At 32.2% G+C, this 24,911-nt stretch overlaps 2 pseudogenes; both read right to left on the bottom strand.

The window, feature by feature from the left end:
• Nucleotides 1-14,648: 14,648 nt before the first annotated feature.
• LOC101433968 (baculoviral IAP repeat-containing protein 2 pseudogene) lies at nt 14,649-16,499 on the bottom strand (annotated as a pseudogene).
• A 2,402-nt stretch (nt 16,500-18,901) lies between these two features.
• Nucleotides 18,902-19,797, bottom strand: LOC111766965 (olfactory receptor 5T2-like; annotated as a pseudogene).
• Nucleotides 19,798-24,911: the final 5,114 nt, after the last annotated feature.

Below are 24,911 nucleotides of genomic sequence, written 5' to 3'. Positions count from 1 at the left end.
ATTTAGCATAAACTTGTCAAACAAGCAGAATATTTCTACTTTTATTATTTTTTAGCAAAATCTAATAAAGCTTTATTGAGTGTAAAGAATGTTTAGCTGTGCTAATTTAAGTATTGTTCCACTTCTAAAATAACCCTGAAAGAAGCAGTTAGATGGTCAGAGAAAAAGACCACCATATAAGGTATCATCAAACTCATAAATATAGAGCTTCATAATCCAAATGAGCTTTTTATTTTCTAAGAGGATCAAAAGAGTATTAGTTTAGACCCAATAACAGTTGTGGGTATTGTATGATATGTCTGAGTAGTAATCACTTCAAATAATTTCAGATACATAATATTTTAGAATTGCAACCAATTTCCCACACTTGTGAAATTGGGAATTTTTATTAGAGCCTATCAATTCTGTTAAAAAAAATGAAAATCCTGTATAACTTATCAACTAACTTCAGGCCATTAAATAATTGCTCTCTGTTACTCTCTCATTAGTTGAATTTCAGTGGGTTCTGCTTAGTAGGTCTTTAGACTTGAATCCTTTGATTTGTGTTATTGCTATTCAACAGGTAAGTCAAAGGGCTGAGTTGAAATTAATGGTTGGATCCAATTTCACTGAGGTGGCATTCTTCATCCTCTCACATTTTATTTGTCCTTCATGAGATGAATGCATATACTTTGTCTAAATTATGCTAAAATGTCCACATCTACTCTCAGTATGCTCCTTATACTTATCTCTGGTATGCCTCCCAGTTTCTTTTCTAGCTGCTTTCTCTGCACCTTGCCTTTAGCCCTGGAAAACCCATCCTTCTACATAGAATGAGTCATGAATTTCTTTGCCACCACTTGTCTTTCTCTCACCTGATTATCTCACAGACTTTGCTCTCTCCTATACAGATGATCAACTCCATAAAGTTTGGGACAATGTCCCCAGCAGTAAACATCATGACTGAAATTTGCCAGACATATTTTCTTTTTTAATATGTTGAGAAAAGGCAGTGCCTTTAAGACATGTTTGATATATCAGGCTTCAAACTAAAGGTTACTATTTTTGTACAGTTTAAGATATCTTTTATATCACTGGAAAATAAAAGCAAAGATTACTTTTCTTAACTAATTGTACTTCAAAAAATATCTAAGAAATTCCCCAAAACAAAATATGTAATAAAAATAAAATAAATGAAATGAAATTGGTTAATATTATATAAATTCAGATTCACTCATATCCATACTCAATAAAGAGGTCTATCTCAAGAATATTATCTGATAATAGAAGAAAGTAATATAAAATAAGTTAGGATTTTACATAGGATATTTGCCTTTCAAAATACAGAAGGGGTGGGGAGGGTAGCTAACACAAATATCTAAAAATAGCTAAAGACTGCAAATAAGAAAGGGGCACAAGAACGTAACATGTATTTTAATAAAGGAAGTAGAAATATTAATGCAATGAAGTAGAATATAGAGGAAATATAAGTTTATATTTATTAAGTGATATAAATTCCTTTAAAAAGACAAGTATTATGAGAGTGAGTCACAATCCAAAATCTAATATAGGATATTTCTTATAAAATTTCTAATTAGACATGGCAAAGCAAATCTATTGGATTAAAGGATACAAAGTAGCTAATTTCATAGAACATTGTGTTTACTATTCCATTTCCCTGAGCCTTATTTACTCCAGGTATTTTTATGTCTCTCCACTTCTTTCAGGTTGCTTAAATGTGACCTTGTCATTGAAGGTTCTCTGAAAATTATTTTGAAGAGAACAAGTCCTACTGCTTCCATGCACCCCTCCACTTAGTTTTTCTCCATAACATTTGTCACTATTGACACACATGTATTTCATCATTTATTCCCCCTCGCCCGTGCAAAAGAGTATCACTCCATGTCACTCTTGTTAGACCTCTTCACAGTTCCTCACCTCATGATCCGACCCCTGCACAGGGTCACTGCACTGGTGTGGAACACCTTCTTCTCATGAACCTGTATGACTAGATCTTCTCTTCTCCAAGTCTTTGATTAAATGCGAACTTTTATATTGAGGTTTGCCCTGACCACACTATTTCCTGTTGCTTCCACACTCTCTTGTTCAAGAACATAGCCGCTATCCGGCCTTATATTTTATTTCTCTTTTTAAATAGTACTTGTTTGCATTCTAACATGGCACATCATTTTTATTCTCTTTATTTTTGTTTCTCACAGATACAATACAAGCCCCAAGAAAACAAAGGTCTTTTATTCTTTTGCTATAAAATAGTGCCTGGTACATTGCATGCATTCAATAAAATGCTTACTGAATAAATGATTACATGCAGTGGCATATTCATAGTACATGTAGTATGAAATTAATCCAACAAGTAAAACACATTTCTTAATTTTAATGTCTGAATAACATAATTCAGAAGACTAAAATTCCATATCAATATGTGAGCCTTATTTTCTCTGCTTCTATGGGTCATTTATAAAAATAAGCCATATATTTCAATAAATTTTCAAAGTTTAATATAAGGAGCAACATATTCCAACAAAAATGTATTTGAATTTAAAATTAATATTCAAAACATAAAAACTAAAAGACTGTTCAATTTGAAAATTATACAAACTAATGTTAAGAACATAACCTTAAGTTATCCTTGATCAAATTGGAAATAAAATTTTGATTCTGGACTCTTTACATACTGGATAACAATATAAATAATGTGTATCACTAAATATAAGGTAAAGGTAAAGCGGCTGACCAATGAATAATGGAAATATTAAGTTCCTGTATTCTTAAACAGGAGACAAAAAATAAATTATATAATTACCTGAAGGTGCTAGAGAAAGAACATGAATTCAATCTAAAAATGCAGGGGAAATAAAAATGATGAAACTAAAATAACACAAATTAATTAGAAAATCAAAAAATGAATTACATTTATCAAAAAAAGAAAGAAAGAAAACTACAGAATGATACTTTAATAAACTTCAAAAAGAAAGAATTATTTGAGAGAAAAAAGAGAGACAAAAACATAAGAAAAAGATGTAGAAAGCTAGGAGATAAAACTATATCATCATTTAAATCAGAAGAGATTTAAAAACCTGGTCAGACTTTGGCTTTGGCCATTACAGAGTAAGTGGCATGAGAATAACTATTGCATCATAAGTAGCTCTAAACTTGGACAAAATGCTCATGGCAAGAGCTTTCAGGCTTTGGACAACAGACAGCACGGGTTACTCGTGCGATTCTGGAGTCATGTGAGAAGAACATTTTACTTAAACCCTGTCTTTATAGACTGCTTAGCTGGAAAGAAAAGAGTGCAAGCAGAGTATAAAGGTCTGGTTTTGCAGAACTGAAAAGACAAAAATTGGAGTTTCCAGCAGCTGAAGAAGTGGAACATTTAAACAGGGACCCCAGAGCAGGTGCACCAAATGCCTGTGTGGGGATTCACAGTACGTCTTAAGCTGAAAACTGAGCTGCATATGTGCAGTGGGAACTATACAGTCATAATCAAGAGACCCTGTTTCTGTGCTGAGAACAGAACAACAGAGATCATGAAATGATGGGAGAAGCTGGAGTTATGGCCCCACTATTTTGAAGAATATCTCTGATTGAGTTAGGCATGAAATTCAGACAACAACAACAAAGCCATACATTCGAAGTAATGACCCTGCCTTGGAGAGAAAACAATATTCTAGGATTAAGGACAAAACCAAATAGAACTTCCTTATCAAAAAATAAAATGACACCCGAGAGTTTAAAAACGTATTCACCAAATGCATTGAATGTGCCACAATGATGAAAGAAGTTGCTGATGTGGGAGGATTGAGGGGTGTTGGAGGTAAATGGGAACTTCTTATATTTTTAAATGTAACATTTTTTGTGATCTATGTATCTTCAAAAATAAATAAAATAAATAAAATAAAAGGCACTGTCAATAATTCGTTGTGTACCAGTGCAAAACTGAATAATCTTTAAAGGAAAACAACGTAATCCAAACCCTCTATAATATATCAGTCACACAGTATATAATAAAAACACACACAAAAAAGACAAAGCAAGATTGTGTGAACCATATAAGTAAATATAGAAGTTAATAGAAATATATTTCAAGGTGTTTCAAAATGGAAAGTAAAAAACTTCTAAAATGAAAAGTGTGATGTATATAACTTGGCATTTTCTCCCATACTTCCTGTTCTTTCCCTTCCCCAAATTATAGCAGCATTCCCAAATAGTTAAAAGGCAAACTTGGGGAATTGGTCCGCAACTGGTGAGTGATCATTAAACCTTTTAATACTACATTCCTTAGCAGTCCTGCTGCCACACATGTACCTTCCACATCTGTAAGTAGACGTGCACTATAAAGGCTCCTCTCGTTTCTAAGCATGGACAATTGAGCTCAGAAAATGTTGTTTCTCTGCCCACTTCTGAAGATGAGGACCCTACATATACTTCCTAAATAAATGCTTATTGCTCACCATACTGGACTTGTCTGAGTCTTTCTTTGTTCTGACATATCCACCTCATTTGGGTGAAAAGCTGTCGTTTTTCCATAGTGCCTTGCTATACTTTGGACAAAAATTACATGAAAGAACTAAACTGTAGATTGGAAGCATAGAGGAATCTATTACTAATCTTGAAACCAGAAAAATAAAGCATTATCAAACTTTCAAACTACAAAAACAAACTAAGTAATCAAGAACATAGCATAGTGGGTCAATAAAATAATGAGGAAAAAGTGGATGAAATCTTATAAGAATTTTAAGAAAAATTTCAATCTATAGATTCAAGAAGTGCTGAAAACCCAGGTTAAATCCAACTCAAACACACACACACAAATAGGTGTAAACCCAGGACATCATGCTCAGACTACTGAAACTAAAAGATACAAAACAGTTAAAAGAAACCAAGAGTGGAGGGAGAATACATTACTTGCGGGGAAAAAAACACATACAATTATGGCTGACATCCTATCAAAAACCATAAGAACAGAAGACAAAAAAAAGTCCAAAAAATGTTTGAAGGCAAAAAGCAAAATAACTCTATATGTACTGTAAACAGTCTTTAAAAGCAAAGGTGACAGAGTGTTTAAGATAAATGAAAGTTCAGGAAGTTTGCTGCCAAAATACTGCAGCACAAAAAAGTTAACAGAAGTTCTTCAGGCTTAAAAGCAAATGATATCAGAACAAAAATTTATAGTATGATAGGTAGGAAGCATATTCAAAAGAATTTTTTTTTCTGAAAATCATCAAGAAAAGCTACCAAAAGAAATGAAGAGCACCAGGAATGGGAAATATTTATAAATTCTGCAAAAGACAACTGACTATATGCAATAAAAATAATAATATTCTATTTTCAGGTTTGTAACTTATATGAGAGTAAAATATATGGCACAATGGCAGAAAAGACAAGGGAAAATGGAAATAGAATGTTTCAGGGTTCTTACATTTTATGTGAAGAAGTACAATATTAATTTCAAGTACACTAAAATAATTTAATAATTCACTACAATCAAAAGATGTATGATTTTAAAGGTCCAATATAACATATTTTTTATTAACTTAAAATAAGCCAGAATAGAAGGAGCAAAGGACCAAAAACAGATGGCAGAAACTGAAAATAGCAAATCTATATATATTTAAAATGTAAATGGACCAATCACTCCAATTAAAAGGCAGCATTATTGAGATAAGTAAAAAGTAATAAACAATTATATCATATTCATAAGAGATAGGAAAAAGTACAATGAAGAATAAATATATATTTGTAAATACAAGCATATAGAAACTGCTATTGCTATGTTATATTACAAAGAAGACCTCTGTATTAAAGAGATATGATGGATAGTATAAAATAATAAAGATCCAATTTACCATAAAGATGTAAAAATGCTTAATAGAACTTCAATACAAGTGAATCAAAAATTGACTGACTGGAGCAATAGAAATTCAAAAAATAATAAAATTGAGAAGTTTTCTGAAATAAAGTGCCAAAATTTTGTTGTCATCTAGGACAAGTATTCAAATTCCCTTTCTGTTTCTTACTCCTAATTTTCTGCCAAAATCATATTCCTTTTAGAAATGTTCTGTTGGAATCCAGGCAATAAAGATTCAATATTAACAATTTAAAAATCATTATTTCTGTAAATTTGTCATTCTTTGGCTTTATTTTATATAAAAACTAACATTAATGGCTATAAAATTGTTTTCAACGCTGGGAATAAAAAACAGGTGATTTTGCAAGGAGCAAGCATTGTTTCTGAGGTGTCATAATATAGAAAACTACCTATAAACTCTAATTTGGTTTTAACCCAAGGTTACCTACTATCAAATAAACTGATGGTGACATTTTAGTCTCCTAATAAATCTGTCTCACCTCACTAAAATTTGATGAATAAAAAATTGCACTTCCAAAAGTTCATAAAAGATAATTTGTAATGTCTTTATTCACATGGCGAATTCGCTCCCGAAATTCTGGAGTGTGAAAAGTTTTCCCCTGAGAATTACATCTCAGTCTATATGTAAGTTGATTTCATTAACATTAATTAATGCAAAATTTGAGAGAAAATATTTGGACTGATTATGTTTAGAAAAAGTGAGATTTATCCATTAAATTAAATACCACAAGTCTCAGCATTTATTTTTATTTTCCTTTTAACAAAATAAAACCAAATATACTATATTTTTTTAAATGCACAAATATTGTAATAGATAAATACAATAATACATCTGCTGTATAGATGAATTAGGTGACTGACAAACAGAATGAAGAGTCTGTACCATGTTTTGCACATGATGCCTCAAAAACACCCATTCATCAGCCGGTGCACACTCCTAGAAGGAAGTTAACTATGGGCACCATCCAATACAAAATACATGAAACTGTAGGTTTTACAAAAGGTTAATTTAACTTAGGTCAAGGTGAATTATAATTATTTAGTGAGAAAATCAGTATAAGCTACTGAAAATCAGTATGATAAAGTTATGCAAATATATAAGTATACCTATAAATAAGCATTATATACACACAGAAAAATAATTGGAAAAAGTACATGTGAAGATTAACAACAGTTACGAATGCTTTTTATTTTCTTTGTTATTTTTGAATTGTTGTGTAATGAACAATGTTATTCCCTTGAGAATGTCACACTTTTAAATATAAACATGTCTTATTGTGAAAAATGTACTACTTTTTCCCTGATGGATAATGACCTATCCTTTAAGTCACAGAGTAATTAAATTTTTCTCTAGAAATACCTTCTCTGTACCCTTCAAAAAATTAGAGCATTACAAAGCAATACCAAAAACTCTTGCTCAAAATTATGTGGCTCCTAAGGGAAAGACAATTCTCTATTACATATGTTGAACTATTTTCCCGGTGTCATGCCAAAAAATCTTCCTTGGAAATTGATTCACGGGCATGAGCAAATATTGGATTATCAGCAATCCTCCATATAAGAGGTACAGAGGTGTTATCAGGGTAAAAGACAAAGGGATGTTCTGCTCTGCTCTGCTTATGTTCACTGTAGCTCCTTGAAATTCTTGTGAGACATAATTCTAGATGAACTTTCCTTTTCATCAGGGATTACCCAAAATCTTAGGTTGATCTATTTTACCTCAAGATAAAACCAAAATGCATGCTCAAAAAATTAATACTAATTTAATTCAAAGGGAACAAATATTTTATTACAGAACTTTTTGGCTCTTCATTTGATTTACATATTTTGTGAAAAAAAATTGAGGGTGACAAAATTCTAGATAGATACTCTTGGAAGTAACATGCTCACCACCTTTTAATTATGGTATTATTCTCAAAATTAGAGGGTTTTAGTTCAGATCAAATGAAATGGACACATTACTAGAAGCACATACATGTGCATTTCATTTATGCTTCACCTAAGTAAAGCCAGGATTTGTGGAAATGGAAATCTAGGATTGATGGGATCAGAGTCTACAAGCAAAGTACATATATGGAAAATATAAATTGGAAGAAATCTGATATCTCCCAGAAATTAAAATTACATATGATCTATAATTTTAACTTATTCATGATTTTATGATTTGTTATTTGTGTTAAAAAATAATGGACACAAAATAGAAACAAATGACATTAAAACTTTTTCTATTGTTTATTATTACCACTTATCTCACTTTTCTGAAATTAATTATAAACAGGTGTTAAGTGTTATGATTACGTTCTGTGAATTCTAAATATCTTGGTAGAATCACAGAGTCAATATTTATTATATGACATAAAACTATTCTGCCTTTTTCTCACCTAAAAATGTGGCTAATAATAAGACCTACAAGTAATAGTTCCTGGTGGGTTAAATGTGTTAATAAAAAGAAGCATTTATATTAGTGTCAGGTCCTTTCTACTTAGGCAATATATATTAACATCTGTTATGTAACATACAATGATGATTTACTACTAACATGTTTGGCAGTAACACTAAAATTGTTCAGTCATATTTTGCAAGATGCTCTTTGTTAGGAACGTCTAGAAGCCCTAAACAAAAATTTTAAAATGCCAGATCATTCATCTACACAAAAGCCTTTGTGAAGTCATTCATGTTAAGTATTGCCTTAGATTTCTCAATATTTTACAACAGTTGAACGCTATTATGGGAAGTAGGAATGACACAAATGTACCTGACTTCATCTTTATGGGATTGGAAGACTCTGAAGAAATTCCTCAGGTCCTCTTTAAGCTGTTTTCCCTCTTATACCTGATTACTGTGCTGGGGAATGCAGGGATGGTTCTGATAATTCGCCCATATCTCCAGCTTCACACCCCCATGTATTATTTTCCTCAGTCACCTGTCATTGCGGACCTCAGTTACTCAGCCATCAACACACTTAAAACCTTAGAGAACTTACTGACTTCTAGCAAGTTTATTTCATTCAAAGGCTGCTTCACCCAGATGTCATTTTTCATCTTCTTGGGTGCCACTGTGTGTTTGCTTCTCTCTTCAAAGGTTTATGACCATTAGTAGCTATCTGCAATCCTCTTCACTCCCCAGTAGTTATGTTCAGTTGTCTTTGCCGTGCCCTTATTACCAGGTCTTATGTAACTGGCTTTATTGACTCCTTGGTCAATGTTCTTTGCATGAATAGTTTGCATTTTTGCAAATCCGACGTGATCCATCACTTCTGCAACACAACCCAGTTTTAGCCCTGTCCTGCACTGGCACTCATAGCATTGTAAATATGTTACTCATTTTCGCTGGTTCCACATTTAGGGCGTCTCTTATTACTGTCCCTGTGTCCTACTTATCCATTCTCTTTACTATCCTGAAAATTAACTCCACCTCGGAAAGTGCAAAGCCTTCTCTACTTGTACCTCCCACCTCTTGGGAGTCACCGTCTTTTATGGCACCATAATTTTTACTTCTCTGAAACCAGAAAAGTCCTACTCCTTGGGAAAGGATCAAGTGGCCTCTGTGTTTTATACTATGGTGAATCTACTCATTTATAGTCTTAGGAACAAAGGAGCGAAAAATGCTCTCATTAGAGTCATGCAGAACAGAGGGGATTCCTGGCAATTGAAGTGATAGTGATGCCTGCAGCTTTTGTTTCGTCCTGTTGAGTATTTACTTGGATTCTCTCTAAAATGCCCAAATCCTTTAGTTTGTATTTCTGTTGAGCCATCCTTTACTTGACCAAACATAATCTTTAATAGTTCCATAAATATGTTTTAACAATCCATTTTGAAATGCACAATAATATATATTTTAAACCTGTCACCTAAATGTAAGTGTTTTTGTTAAAGACAACTGATGTGCAAAATAAAAAAAATGTAATGTTGTCTTTTTAAATTATTTCACTTAAATCCCCATGCATGTTACAATCAGAGAATTTTATTATGGAATATAGCTACATTTTGATACAATAATATTTCCCAGACACAATTCATTTAAGATATAGAGAAGAAATACAGTGCAGTGGTTGAAAATGCTTCCTTAGGAATCTTTCATTCCAGGGTTTAGATTTTAGATTTGATCCCATGTTTACTGCATGACTCTTAATAAGTCCCTCATAATTTAACCCTCATTTTCCTCAACTGCACAAGATAAATACTAATTCCTGCTCTTTAGAGTTATTAGGATTAAATCAAATGAGAAATATAAAGCATTTGATGCAGTACAGTATCTAAGGTGGATACTTGCATTTTTTGTGATACCTTGAATGCACAGTGGCTTTTGTTATAATGAATATTCACAAGGTTTTATAAATTGGTTTTGTTAACTTAAGTAATAAACAAGAAATAGTTAAAAATGAAAAATGAAAGAAGTCAATGTTTCAAACATTTGGCCCTGGAGCTAAATAAAATATTGAGAGATAATTAAGTTATAGAAATTATGTTATATGTTATCAGTGAAGAAAATTTAGAAATATTGAAAAATATTTAAGAAAACAGAAATTCCCTACAAATACTTAAAGTTTTGTGCATGTTATTCTAGACTTACTCATATTCATATATTATACTTACAAACAAATCTTGGTTATTTTTTGTGTTATCTTTTGCATTTTCTGTTTCCACTTCTTAAAACTTTTGAGAATTTCTCTGTCATTTAAACCTGTTAGATTAATATGTTCATGGTAAATTGGCAAAATAAAGACTATCTTGCAAAGCTTTAAGACTTGGAATTTTGTAAATTTGCCAGGTTAAAAATGTGCATACAGTAATACATATTCGGTGTCTAATTGCTAAATATTTGAAAAAAACCTACCTTTCTGTAATGTGTCAATAAGCTGTGTATTTAATTAAAATTATTTGTATTTCATAAAATTGTTCTCATTATCCTGATTTCTATAGATTTTAAAGTTCTTTAAAAAATAAACAAATTATTGAGTTAATTCTTGTTTCCTTTGTTTTAAACTTTTTAATAGAGGAATGTTGTAAAAACTAAGAATATTCAGGGAATTAATATCTTCCGGAATTTCTTAAATTTTAAAAAAGGTAAATTCTAAAGTTTCAATTTTAAAGAAAATAACCTCTCTATAATCTGAAAATGCAACTTTATTTTTTCTCTGTTATTCAAAGGTTATTTTTAAAAAGTACATTTTTACTTTTCAAGGATTTGATTTTTTGCTTATTTAAACTTTTGTAGTTATAAATAGATCTATCATTTGCCTTCAAGCAATTGTATTATAAAATTTGTTTTTCTGGAGTGGATGTAGCTCAAGTGGTTGAGTGCCAGCTTCCCACATACGAGTTTCCAGTTCAATCCCCAGTTTCAGTACCTAAAAAACAAATGTTTTCTTCTGAAATTTATATTAAGATTTTCTTCATAAAATTATATCTGGTTGTTTTTACAAAATGTTTTTTGAATGTTTAAAATAAAGTTCAAGAGTAAAATGTTTAGCAATGTTCTGGTAATTAAAATAATTTAATTTAATGAAATCTTCATTATACTTACGTCTTATAAAAAAGCCTTCATTATACTTATTTTTTCTCAACTTATTTTTAAAAATTGTGCCTTCCCATATATCAATAACAAAATTACTTTAGTACACCTTTTTTTGCTCTGAAATAAAAATGTTTATACAATTTTATTTATTGCAATTTCTTTTTGTTTTTATTTGCAATTAGAGTTATGTCCTTCATAAACATTTATTTATTTATTCATTTATTTATTTTTTAGGAGATACCAGGGCTTGAACCCAGGACCTCATACATGGGAAGTGGGCACTCAACCATTGGGCAACATCTGCTCCCAAGGAGAGTTGATTTTTTTTGTTTGTTTTGTTTTTAGGAGTTACCAGGAATCGAACCCTGGACCTCATACATGGAAAGCAGGCACTCAACCACTTGAGCTACATCTGCTTCCCAAGCATTTATTTTCAATTGTAGGCCTTTCTGAGTTATTTATTATCTTGAATACACATTTGCTTCTTCTTATATAGAGAGCATCTTTCTATCTTTGTGGGCTCTTATTTTTATTAACTATACTTTGTTTGTGATAATTTGTCATAACTTTACTTGTATTTATGGCTCAGACTCCAAAATGCATCAATCTAAGTTCTATTTTTAGATCAATTAAATAGTTAAAAATCCAACAATTATATTTCCTTTGAATTTTACATTTATAGAATTATTATTTCTTTCGATAGACACAAGAGTCATTATTTATTCTTTCTGCCTGGAAAATATTGAAGTATAATACTGCTAGCTATATATTATTTCTCTCTGTGTTTGTGTAAGTATTAATTTCCATGAAAAGATCTATTTTGTCTTTTATATTTAAAAGATATTTCAGTTGGTATTGAATTCCCTAATGACAGTTATTGTATTTCAGTACTTTAAACATGTCTCTCCATTATGTTCTGGTTTTAACATTTTTGATGACAAGACTGGTGTAATTCTCATGGTTTTTCCTCTGCATGAGATATGTATATTCCCCTGCCTTCATAATTTTCTATTTGTTTGTTTCACAGTGGTGAGAACAATGACTCTATATGTTTTCTTGTCAGTTGATTTGCTATTTGTAGTTATCATTCCTGAAGCTTTCTAGCATTTTTAGATGTCTTTCTTTATTTCTGGAAAAGTTTTTGCCATTATCTCCTTTAATATTTTGTCTGACTGAGGCAGTCCCTCTCTATTCTTATTTTAATGTATGTATATTTTGCATACATATATATTAAATGTTTGATATGTCTCATAGCAGTTGGATATCATTCACTGTATTTTTTTCTTTGTCTTTCCTTATTCTACTACTATCAATTCTAATTTTCTACATTCTTTATTGTCTTTGACATATTGATCACGTAGGCTCTAAAAGAGTTCAATTATTTCTCAAATCCAGTGGAAAATATTTATATAGTATTTCTTACCCTCTTTCCTTTTTCTCCCTTGTTTCTAGCTTGACCAAATATAGATTGTGCTACATATGACGTTTTCTGGAGGACTTATAATGCAGTTAGCAAAGTAGAAAAATCAGCCCATTCTTTCATTCTACGTGTTAACGTGCTTAAAAGCAAGGATTCTGTAGCCAAGAAGTTCAGATTTCAACCCTTGTATCATTCTTAAGAGCTATGAGAACTTGAGTACATGCCTTAGAGTTTATGTTCCTCTGTTTCCTCAACTGTGACTATAGGTTACAATAGAACAGCCTCTTACAGTTGTTGTGAGGATAAATGACTTAGTATAATGTAACTCTATGATGTACAGTAAATTCAAAGCTGCATATTATTGCTTAAAATTGCTATTCACTGTTATTTATTACTTGACTCACTATTTAATCAAAAATATTTTCTCAGTAAACTATATGTTTCAGATCTTATTTTGTCCTGGTGATACAATTACGTTGACAATCAGACTGAATTCTGTCTTTATTCAATTTATAGTGTCAGTATAGTGGTAGATAGTAATTAAATATTCACAACAATAAATAGGAAATAATGACTGTTTTAAATGATATGAAAGAGAGGTTCCATGCATGCTGGGAAATCTGTGTATTAAAACTAGAGAGATCCACATTCACCCCCTCTTCTCCCCCACCCCAACACTCCCCCCACAGCAACACTCTCCCCCATCATCATGACACATCCAATAATTTTTGAATGTAATATATTTTTAAAATGAATTAAATTTAAAAATAAATAAATAAAAATATATTTTAAAAAATCTAGAGAGAAAGCACTTAGGTGAGATGTGAACAGTGAAAGTAATTAACTTGAAAGTTAAATAAGGCATTAGTCCATATTGAGTTTTGAGAGCAAATTAAAGGAGAATGCTGTTTCTCACCACTTGGATTCTACTTTTAGGATAAAAATTGAAGAATTTCAAGCATGTTAACCCTATGTCTATTTTTGTGTTATTTGTTGAATGAATTATTGGCCAGATATGTTTAGGCATAAGAGAGTACATCTTTCTTCCTGGTATTCATCACTTTATTTCCTAAGAAATATTAGTATTGTTAATTTGAAAGAGATTGATAAACAAGGGGATACATTTATTTAGAACTTTGATCTTAACAATTTGAAACATTTATTTGAATATTAGAAGGCTTAAATATGATCCTAGAATGATTCAAATATTTTAATTATTGTAAGAGTTGGATATTTAGAAATACATTAATACTTTTGAAGTAGATTTTTTCTTTATTTCAGAAAAATAATCTCAAAAAATCATAATCAAGAAAATAAAGTTTTAGTATAATGTTGCTTCTCATAGCTTAATATTTTATGTCTTTTTAATATGTTTCTCACAAATTAGGAAAAAGGTATTTTCACAGTAAGATAAAATTTTTACAACACAAATGAAAAGCACCAAAGAGAATTTGACACCATAATTCTGAAAAATTTCAGAGTTCTGGTTTCCAGTTCTTTTAAACTACTCTGCTATGGAGTACTCAAAGCTTTCTGAAAGATTACCAAGCACAGTAACTGCTGAAATGATAACACAGCACTGTGATTAGTACTTTTATACCTCCTATGTTTACACATATACACAAATATAGCTCTTCAAGTATAAATCTTCCCTTGCAAATATGCAGAGATCAAGACTAAATATGATATGATACTATGAATTTTTTTTGAAAATAAGATTTACTAATACCAAAACAGTGTAGAAGAAATGAATGTTACTGAAAAAACATTCCTTCTTTATTTAGATGACCCCAAATGTTCAATATTTTAAGGACTTTTCTATATACACTCTTATATAATCTATATTTTTAATGAAAGAAATGTACAGACACTACACTCTGTTATACCTTTGTAAATAGGACATTTTCTTAAAAAAGGAGCATATTTCTGGAATACTACCAGATGACCACAAGGAATGAATACAATAGAAACTTCTTTACATGTTCTTTCTTCTTGAATTTTGTCAGCTGTTCTTCCAGTGACAAACCTGAAACATCTTCTGTCAGGATATTCTTAATATTCTTTTCCACCAATATATTCATTTTATAATGTAGAGTTGATTTCTTTAAGATATCTTTTGAAGATATTGGCTGCAGCATTTCCTTTAACTAAAACAGTATGAATATATTATCTTGCTTTTAAAAGTATCAATGTTATTAGTTTAATAATATCATATTCCTATATATTAATGACATTGGTTGTTAAGAGATTGCTCAGGATAGGAAGCACACATGTTGGTTGCTGAAAGAGAGCCATTCTATTCTTCCAAATTAACAACAGGTCATCTAATGCCATTTCTTTAATTTGTCTTTCCTTTTCTTTTTCTCCTTTTCCATCTTTGGCATTAAGAAGTGATGACACGATGTCACTAACTGTTTTATAATTCTCTCCAGTTAGGATTTTACTCTCAACTCTTTGTTTTACCAGGCTTCTACTGAAGCCCATTTCCAAGGCCACTTGAACAACAGCTATATTCATCATGACAGCATCTTCTGAAGAATTTTCTATAGATCCAACATAAATAATTTGTGGATCAGCATTTTTATCTCCAGAAATGACTGAAGTTGACAACAACTGTTTAAGATGATGAGGATACTTAGCTTGAATCTTTATTAACAATATCCTGCTCTTTCATATGTATCAAGAACTCATATCTTGAAAACTACTTGGCATGGTCTACCCATGGATCATCTCCAGATTCCCAATATCTCAAGCCGCTGTCACAAGAAAAGCAATTGATATCATCATTGTGACCTACGTAATAAAGACCAGCACTTGGAAGCTGCTCAGGGTGAACTGGAACACTAGGAGGCCGTAAATAAATTTTCTCAGTCTTGACGCATGTGTCTGAATGCTCAAATTTGAAATGTTAAACCTCGGTGTTTCTAGAGAATTTTCCAAAAGGGACACTTGGGAAAATGTTTCCAGTGTTCTGATACAGCATCATCCTTTGGTTTCTAGTTTCTCAGTTCCCCACCACAGGCAAAGCAGGTTACACTGTCTCTGCCTCTTGTATAATAATAAAAACAAAACAAAACAAAACAGCTCTTGTTAATTCTGATGGTGGCAAAAAACTAATGGCCACATATTTTAAGTAAGAAATCTTTCTTCTTCAGTACTCATGGCATAAATGTACAGATTAGTCTTCAAGGCAGAGAAGTCTTTACCACTCTGATATTAAGAGGGTTTGGTGAAATTTTGGAATAAGAGCCACTGAATGAGCCATTATGTTCAAAAGTGAGAGATAATGAATGTACAAAAACTGTTTCTCCCTGGAGAAGTCTATTTAGAGGTGGATCCCAGACTAGTAAGTGAAACCAGATTCTGAGTAAAGCTGCAGCTAGACTAGCTGTTTATGCTTTTCTACACAATTGTCTCCTTCTTTTCAGTTATCCAGCATCAGGTCACAGCAGAAGCATTTGACCTTGTCCTTTACACCAGTATAATAAAAACCAGCATGAGCAAGGATCATTTCTGAAAAGAGAATACCGATGGAGAAAGTTGAATATATAAGATTTCGGTAGAGTTTTTGTTTGTTGCCATTTGTTTGTCGCCATTTGTCCAATTCGACAAGACTATGTTGTCTTCCCTATTTACAAATTTTTGATGAGAGGTACCTGGGACAAGTCACTGGGAGGTAGTTTTGTGCATGAGTAGGTGATTTGGTTTAGATGCCTAAAAGCCTTCATATGAAATTTCTTACCTCTTCACACTAAATTAGATTTTTTTCACAAAAAGGAATCAAATGATAGCCTCCTACTTATCTAGAATTCACTAAAACTTCTTTACTGGATTTATACCTGATTTTATACTCAGCTAGTATAGCTGTCTTTCCTAAATTGTACCAAGATGAAATTTAGTACATATTGGTATTATATTATGTTATATAGTTTACCCAAGTGCTGTTTACTTATAATTTAGTGTAATACTAACTTAATGACCTGAAAAAATTAATATACTTCTGAAAACATATTTAAAAAGAAAGCAAAAGGAAGTTTATGTTCCCAAAATTCTAAGCAACTTTAGAAATCTCATATTGTGCCTTTAATTCACTTTGCTTACAAGCTACAATACTTGGATATCAGGCCAATTATTGATTTTATGCTACAAAAGGGAAAAATAATTGTATGCATCAGGCTTACATGCACTTTACTAAGCTATTAATAAAATGCAGTTTTATTCTAGTAAACAAAAATAATTAAAGTCTTCATATGATCACGTTATCTAAAGGCTAATTTCACGAACATATTCTCATAGTATTTTATGCTAGTTTCAGTTAATATATGGGGGAGCCAACATTGACAAGCTTTGTTAAACCAAAGTTTATTATAGTGTATATTATGTCAAATGTATTTTGCTTAAAGCTCACAAACTGTTAACTCTTCCATCTTTAAACGTTTCCTTTACTTGATTCTTCTTCCAATAGCCCCACTATCATTATTTCTTACTATCTTGACACATCTCTTTATTTTACTTGATGAACTGAAGGAATCTGGAAGTATATCTCCATAGCAAATTCCATAAATTTTCTAGAGCAAAAACTTCTTACATTGCCTTTATAAAGATTAAGTAACTTATTTTTCATTTAAAAACCATGCATTTACATTATTCATTTAGTAATTAAGACGAATCATTTCATGAAAAGATATAGGTTGTCATTTCTAGTATCATCACAAATGCTTAAAAAATTACACTAAAAGAATTACTGTTATGTATAATATATCAGTAAATAATCCTATTAGCCATTCTGAAAACTCTCCCTATTTTCAAACATTATTTATACACAAAATTACACTCCACAGATTTCAAACTATTGCCCTTCATAAAGTTTCTGGCCTTCCATACTGGGCTTTATTATTGCACTGGGCTTAAAAGAAGGAAAAAAAAAAAAAAAAGGAGATTCCTCAGGACTGTAAAATCGCAGTGCCGGCGCAGCTGCAGGCAAGCGGCTCAGCGGGGATGACGCTGCCTACTGGCTTCCCCAGGAACTGGTAGCTGCGGCGCCCACAGCCTCCAGAACAGACAAGGACCGGCTCGCCAGTAGCTTGGTTGCTTTGTAGGACCATGTTATCTACATTATAGTCAGTGTTGTGTCTCTGGAAATTTGTTTGTAGTTGTTTTTAGAGGAATTTTGAGTATTTACTACAGCACGTGATAAAACATATTGTTCCAATAGAATTGTATGAATTCTGTTTGCAAACCTGAATAGAGATTATGGTCTTTAAAATTATTGCATTGTATCTCAACTTCATAATTCAGAATAAATTATTTGATTTTTTTTTTTTTCTGATGGGTTTGATAGGGTGGAGACATAGGTTAAGTATCTCTGCTGGGAAACGGGGAATTCCATTAAAAGACAAGTAAATTTCTACGATTAATATGTCTTGAAGTCAGCAAAATACTGGAAAAATTTAACAAAGCAGACTAAATAAGGCTTAAAAATATACTTTCATTTGTTTTTTCATAGCATTAATTATACACTCAACAAATATCACATTATCTTTTGGGGATAAATTAGAATGGTTCTAATCAGTTTCTATGACTGGACAGTAGAAAGGAAATATAGATTAAAAAAATCTATAGTGTTGATCCAAATGCTGAAAAAGGTAACTCCAGAGGGCAGATCAGAGAAACTGAGTACACCTGGCACAAGTAAATAACATTTGGGAGGTCATTCACAGGGATTCAAGAAAAACAATTTGTTTCATAATAAAAACTGAGGACTTACAAGGTGAGGTTATAACAAGGCTTCAAACCTGAGTACATGGTCTCTTTATTTAATAAAAATCAAATTTCACAAAGACTAATAATATTAACCTGAGTTTAACAATGAATATTTAATATGGATCAGTTTGAACATAACCATAGGCATACAGCTGACACAATTTATCTACATTTGTAGACTGTTGCATTGGAGGGCTGATTAATGATTTCTTTGGAAATATTCTGGAATGTGTAAACAGTATTACCTAAAAACAAGACATTTTCTTCCCTTGTTTCTCATTAGAGAGTTATGACCTGACCTTCTATGTTCTTTTCAGTTTTACTCAATGCTAAAATTGTACTTTACTTATAAACCAGTTTCCCTCAAACGATTTTTTCATTGCCTTTTTAAAACCTTTGTTCCTCTAACTGTATGTGATGATGGGATTCAGCACAGAAATCACAATAGTGTAAAATATAGACACTATCATATCATGGTCTAAAGCATAACTGGAACTTGGCCTCACATACATGAAGAGGATTTTCCCATGGTAAATTGACCCTCCAGTTAGGTTAGAGTCACAGGTGGAAAAGACGTTTCGCCTACCTTCAGCAGAACTCATATTCAGAATGGCCATCAGAGTGAAAGCATAGGAGATCAGGACTATCAAAATTCTAATTATCTTAATAGAACCCAAAAAGTAGAAGAGTAGAAGCTGATTGATGTGAGCGTCAGAAAAAAACGTGGCGAGAAGTGGAGGGATGTCACAAAACATGCTTAATTTCAATGGATACACAGACGATAAGCTAACAGTCGCCCCAGTGTGTATAGTAGCATGCAAAATGCCACCCAGGTAGATTGCTACATAGTAATCATAAGTCACTGCAGCCAGTAGAAAACACTCTGTATTCCCAAAAGTAACAAAGAAATGAAATGGCTTTATTCACTGCCAGGAAGTTGACCAATATTTTGGGGGTGACAACTGAAGAAGAGCAGTGACATCCAAGAGTGACAACACATACTCAGAAAATAGTAAATGGGTTTGTGGAGTGGGGAATGCCTTATGACCAATAGAACCAGTCCTACATTCCCTATCAAAGTAAAGATATAGATTGCTAGAAAGAATTAAAATGGCACTTTCAGCTCAATGTTATCTGTGAAGCTCCTCAATATAAATATGGTGACTTCAGTCACATTCTTCAATGGAATACTATACGGCTCCAAATCTAATGGCAACACAGACATTCCAATATACAATTATAGGTGCTCCAAGCAATATTCCACAAAAACATATTCTGCCCAGTAATATCATCATTTGTTTCCCCTTGGAATGGAGTATTGATATCTTAGACAGTGATGAGATAGGGAGTGATAATGATATATGTCCCATGGATATATTTTTGTTTTTAAAATAAATGAAGAATGTTTATTCAATTTTGGCCACATGAGCCACGTAAAACAAAAAACCAAAAACCCTGTGAATTTATGTGCTATATTTTCCAATTATTTTTTGTTGTTGTTGCTAAATTTTCTTCCAGTTGTTTTCATATTTCATCATATTAAAATCACAAAGATGAGTTAATATTACGATTTTTATATCCAGAAATGTTATAATAGAAAGTACACACCTGATTACTGATTTCAAATTTGCTATAATGTGCATGAAATACCTTTTTAAATTAGTCATAATTAGAAAATGGGAGGAACCACATTCACATGACAAGACTGTACTAAATATAAATGAGAAACAAGAGGAAAACTATTTAATTATAAAGTGCTTCCTGATGACTTAAATATGGAATAAGTTAATATTTCAACTTGTCTTACAGGGCCTTCTTTTCACACCACATGGCTTCTACTGGCAAGGATTCCGTTCCATTTCCCCCTCAGGAGCAGTGATGACCCTCGCAGCAGAAGGTACTCTGAACGCAGATGCAACTTACATTTAGTCTTTAAATACATATGTTAAATTATTAGTTTTAGCCTTTGCAACTTCTTGTACCATTATCTTTGTTCAAAATTTAACTTAATGACAATATATGTTTTACTCTAGTCATATGCTCACTATCCCTGCAACGTCCTTAACAGGATTTTCGAGACATATTTCTCTCAAGAAGATATCATGGCCATTTCATTAATATTTATACTTGCTTATGTAGACTCAAAAACAATTATGAATTAAATATCACACAATGGTCATGATTAAAATTGTCTGCAAAAGCTATTGCTGAAAGAATTAAATCACAATATTTGCCCAAAGTAGAGGCAATTACTGTTATTTTTCTTCAGGCATTCAGACTGTTTCTCACTTAGTGGAGTGTGAATAAAGAGTAGTGCATGACAAAAACAAAAATAAAACTAACAAAACAAAGTGGTAAAGTGGCACCTGTATATGCAATGAAAACTTTATTTGTACAAGAACTTGCAAATTCAAAATCCACTATATTTAGAGTGAGATTACCTGATGGTAACTTTTTTTTTCTCTAAAATGTCAAAGATCAAAGTGTTTAACCTATTCTTATTTGTCAGGTGTATTTTCTTGGCTTTAAAGGGATGAAGCATTTGCCATGAACTAGACCGTGCTGTATTCCGTGATCTACAATGATTTATCTCTGTGACATGAAATACACTAAGGTTTTGTCATATTGAGATGTTTATATGTCAAGAAAAGAAGGAGCAAATCAGTTTAAAATAACGGCAATGAGAAGTATGGAACAGCCTTTTAATTTCCCAGATCTAAGTGAAAGACTTTTCAATATATAAAATTAATGGTGTCAATATGTGGTTACAAAAAATTCTCATTTGAACCTATGAAAAGTCTAGAATAAAAATAGACAATTAACAGACAGTTAATAGCAGAAGCAGGATTCAAGTCAAGATTTCTTATCTCCACAATCTAAAGTATTTCCACTCTATCATATTGCAATATTATTGTGACCTGTCGGTATTTTGGAATTTTATTTTCAATAAACAACACAGAAATTCTTTTCACCTATTGAAATTCATTTTCAAAACCATAAAGTTAAATTAGGCAGTGAAATTAAAATAAGCAAACAAAACCACCATGATCTCTAAGTCAATTAATTGAATTAAATATAAATTAATTAGTTTAATTTAATTGATTAATTTAAATAAAAATTTACTAATACAAAAATGTAGTCCTTTATTCCTAGTATCCCTGATTCTGATTATTATCTTTATTGAAGCAAATAACAAATTTACATCTATTGAACTAATTATGTTAGGAACCCTCCCTATTTTCCCTGCTATTTTCTAATGTTTAAACCTATCATTACTATCTCATTTTTCTACTAATTGAATTTGACAATATATTAGGCTTCATTTTTGAAGAAGTTTTGGATCACAGAGGGGTTCAACTATGGCAGGGGAGGAGCACTGGTGTGGGGTGTCACTTATGGGGATCCATGGGATGGAGTTCACCTGGGCATGTATATAGGGTATATAGATATGTTGGTATGTTCATTGGATATTGACACAGTGGGTAGAGATTCACGAGACAACTGAGGAAGTGCTGGGTTCCTATCCTGGGGAGCTCTGCCACATTCCCCAAGCAACAGTCTCCCAAGTGTAAGGGCAATGACCAGTGAGGAAGGATGGTCCAAAGATAGACCCTTGATACTGACGACTATGCTAATAAGCTTATTACACCTGAAATTTCAACTTAACCTAGTGTTGCAGGGTACCTGAGAGTACCTCCTGAGAGCCTCTCTGTTGCTCAAATCTGGCCGCTCTCTAAGCCAAACTCAACATATAAATGCATTACCTTCCCCTCAACTTAAGACATGACTCTCCTGGGGTGAGTCTCCCTGGTGCCAAGGGATTACTACTAAAAACCAGTTGATGGTGCAACTGGAAAAAGACCTTGAATAAAAGGGGGAAATGTTAAAGACAAATGAGTTTAATGGCTAAGAGACTTCAAAATGAGTTGGGAACTCATCAGAGAAGTTACACTTTTACATGTCTCAGCAGGATTTCATAGACAAGAAAAGTAGATACAACCCCATAGTGGTGCTCCTGAGGGCGAGGGAGACACCCAGGTCCTATGGTCCTTACAGATGACTCCGGAGTACAGTGCCTTGCTAGTGGGTCCCACTTTGGAATTTGTACTCCTGAGTGTAATGGAGTTGGACACAGATGTGACTTCACTACACATTTGGGCTGTCCATGTGCCAGCGAGGTCCTGAGCCTCAGCATTGTTGCCGCACCTACTCTCCAGTTCATTGGACTTACCCAGGTCAGGTGACAGGGAGGTGAGGATAAACAACCACTACACAAAGGAACAGAGAAAGTCTACAGCTGAGGGCATGAGAGTCCCATCCACCAGTCATGTGGGAGAGAGTGTAAACTACAATGTAAACTATAATCCATATTGTGTAGCAGTGCTCCAAAATATATTTATCAAATGCAGTGAATGCACCACACTAATGAAAGAAGTTGTTGATGTGGGAAAAGTGGGGTTGTGTGGAGTGGGCAATGGGAACCTCCTATATTTTTTAATGTAACATTTTGTATGATCTTTGTATCTTTTTGAAATAAATAAAAATATATTTAAAAAGCTTCTTGTACGCCATATGTATCTGAGAAGAGGTGGATAGACAACTGGAGGATGTGAAAACATGACTCAAAGAACTCAGCAATTAACTAAATATTGAAAAAAAGAAACAGAAATGGGAAAATTTAGTAAAATATAAAAGTTACTGTCATCATACAATGCACAGTTAAGAAAAGGAAAAATGTAAATTATAGATATGAAGAAAAATGAATTTGAAATAAGAAAGTTAGTTAATTTGAGAGAAGCTAACGGGCAAAATTTACTAAACCATAAAATTTTCAAAATGCAAAAAACTTGACTCATATAAATATAAAATGAATATAAGGCAAAAATGTATTCACTATTTCATTACTGTGAGAATCAAGAAGGTGGTAAGACGGGGTCAAACTGTGTTTAAGTAACAGAGAGATTTATAGAATTTATTTAAAAAGTTATAACTGAATGAAGTTTTCTTTTCTTTTTAAATTTCATCGTAGACAATATGCATATAAACAAGTCCAGATATCATGAGTGTGATGCTTAAGGATTTTCATGGCCTAAAAATAACCCTATAAAGAGGAGGAAACAGAACATTGCTAATACTACAGAAGTCTCCATTTCTATGCTTTCTAGTCACAATCCCTGTAAAGGTAACACCTATTTCAAAGTAAAGATTAATTTGCATAGACAGGTATAAAGTTATGGTTATCTTAATGTATATGCATAAAAATCTATCATTTTCATGTGTTGGTTATATAAAACTTGACAAACGTATACAATCTTGTAACCACAATCAAATCATAGAAATTTCCATCATGCTCAAAAGTCCCCTCAACCACTGTAAAGTCAATCACTTCCATATACCTCCAGTTCAGGGAACTAGTAGGCTATATAAGTGGAATCACAATGTATGCAATTTTCTGTGTTTAACTTCCTCCACTCAGCATAATTTATTTGAGATTCAACCTGAATAGAGGAATAAATCAATAGTTTTCGTGAGGTTTTTTTCACCTTATTTATTGGTTAGTTGTAGTCTATGTACACATTCACTTCAGTTATCTTGCCATTTTCTTGTGGATGGGCATGTGGATATTTCCAATTATGAAATATAAACAATGTCATACAGTTCTGCATGGGAACACGTATTTTCATTTCTTTGAGTAAATAAAAAAGAGTAAGATTGCTGGGTCATAGGATAAGTGATTTCACTTTCTAAGAAATTGTTAGAATTTTTCTAGAATGATTACTTCAGTCTGTGCTCCTTCCAGAAATGTTTAAGAGTTTCAATCATTCTGCATGCTTGTAAATGCTTTGCATTATCAGTTATTATTACACGTTTTTGTTCTAGGTATCTTAATATGTGTCTGACAACACTGTGTACATTTAAATTGTGCTTCCCTAATGATGAATGGTAATGAGAATCTTTTCCAGGGCTTAGCTGACATCTTGTTTTCTTTTCCTTTTATCTTCACATTACTGAGCCTTGGGAATTATTTTTATATTAAGGATACATGTTCTTTTTCAAATAACTGTTCAGCAAATATTTTCTCCAATTCTGTGACTTGTTTGCTCATTGCCTCATAGTCTTTCACAGAGAAGATTTTAATATGTTGGAGTACCATGTATCCAGTTTTCTCTGATGACTAATGTATTTCGTGTCTTATCTAAAAAATGGGACTGAACTTGGTTGCACAGATGTTCTCCTATGTTTACTTTAGAATTTTTATAGTATTAGGCTTCACATAAATGTCTAAGTTCTATTTCAGAGACACTTATATATGGAACAAATGGTAAGTTAATGTGTCAT

Source organism: Dasypus novemcinctus, chromosome 10 (assembly GCF_030445035.2).
Source record: "Dasypus novemcinctus isolate mDasNov1 chromosome 10, mDasNov1.1.hap2, whole genome shotgun sequence".
Classification (NCBI taxonomy): Eukaryota; Metazoa; Chordata; class Mammalia; order Cingulata; family Dasypodidae; genus Dasypus; species Dasypus novemcinctus.
This window is presented reverse-complemented; position numbering and strand designations above follow the sequence as displayed.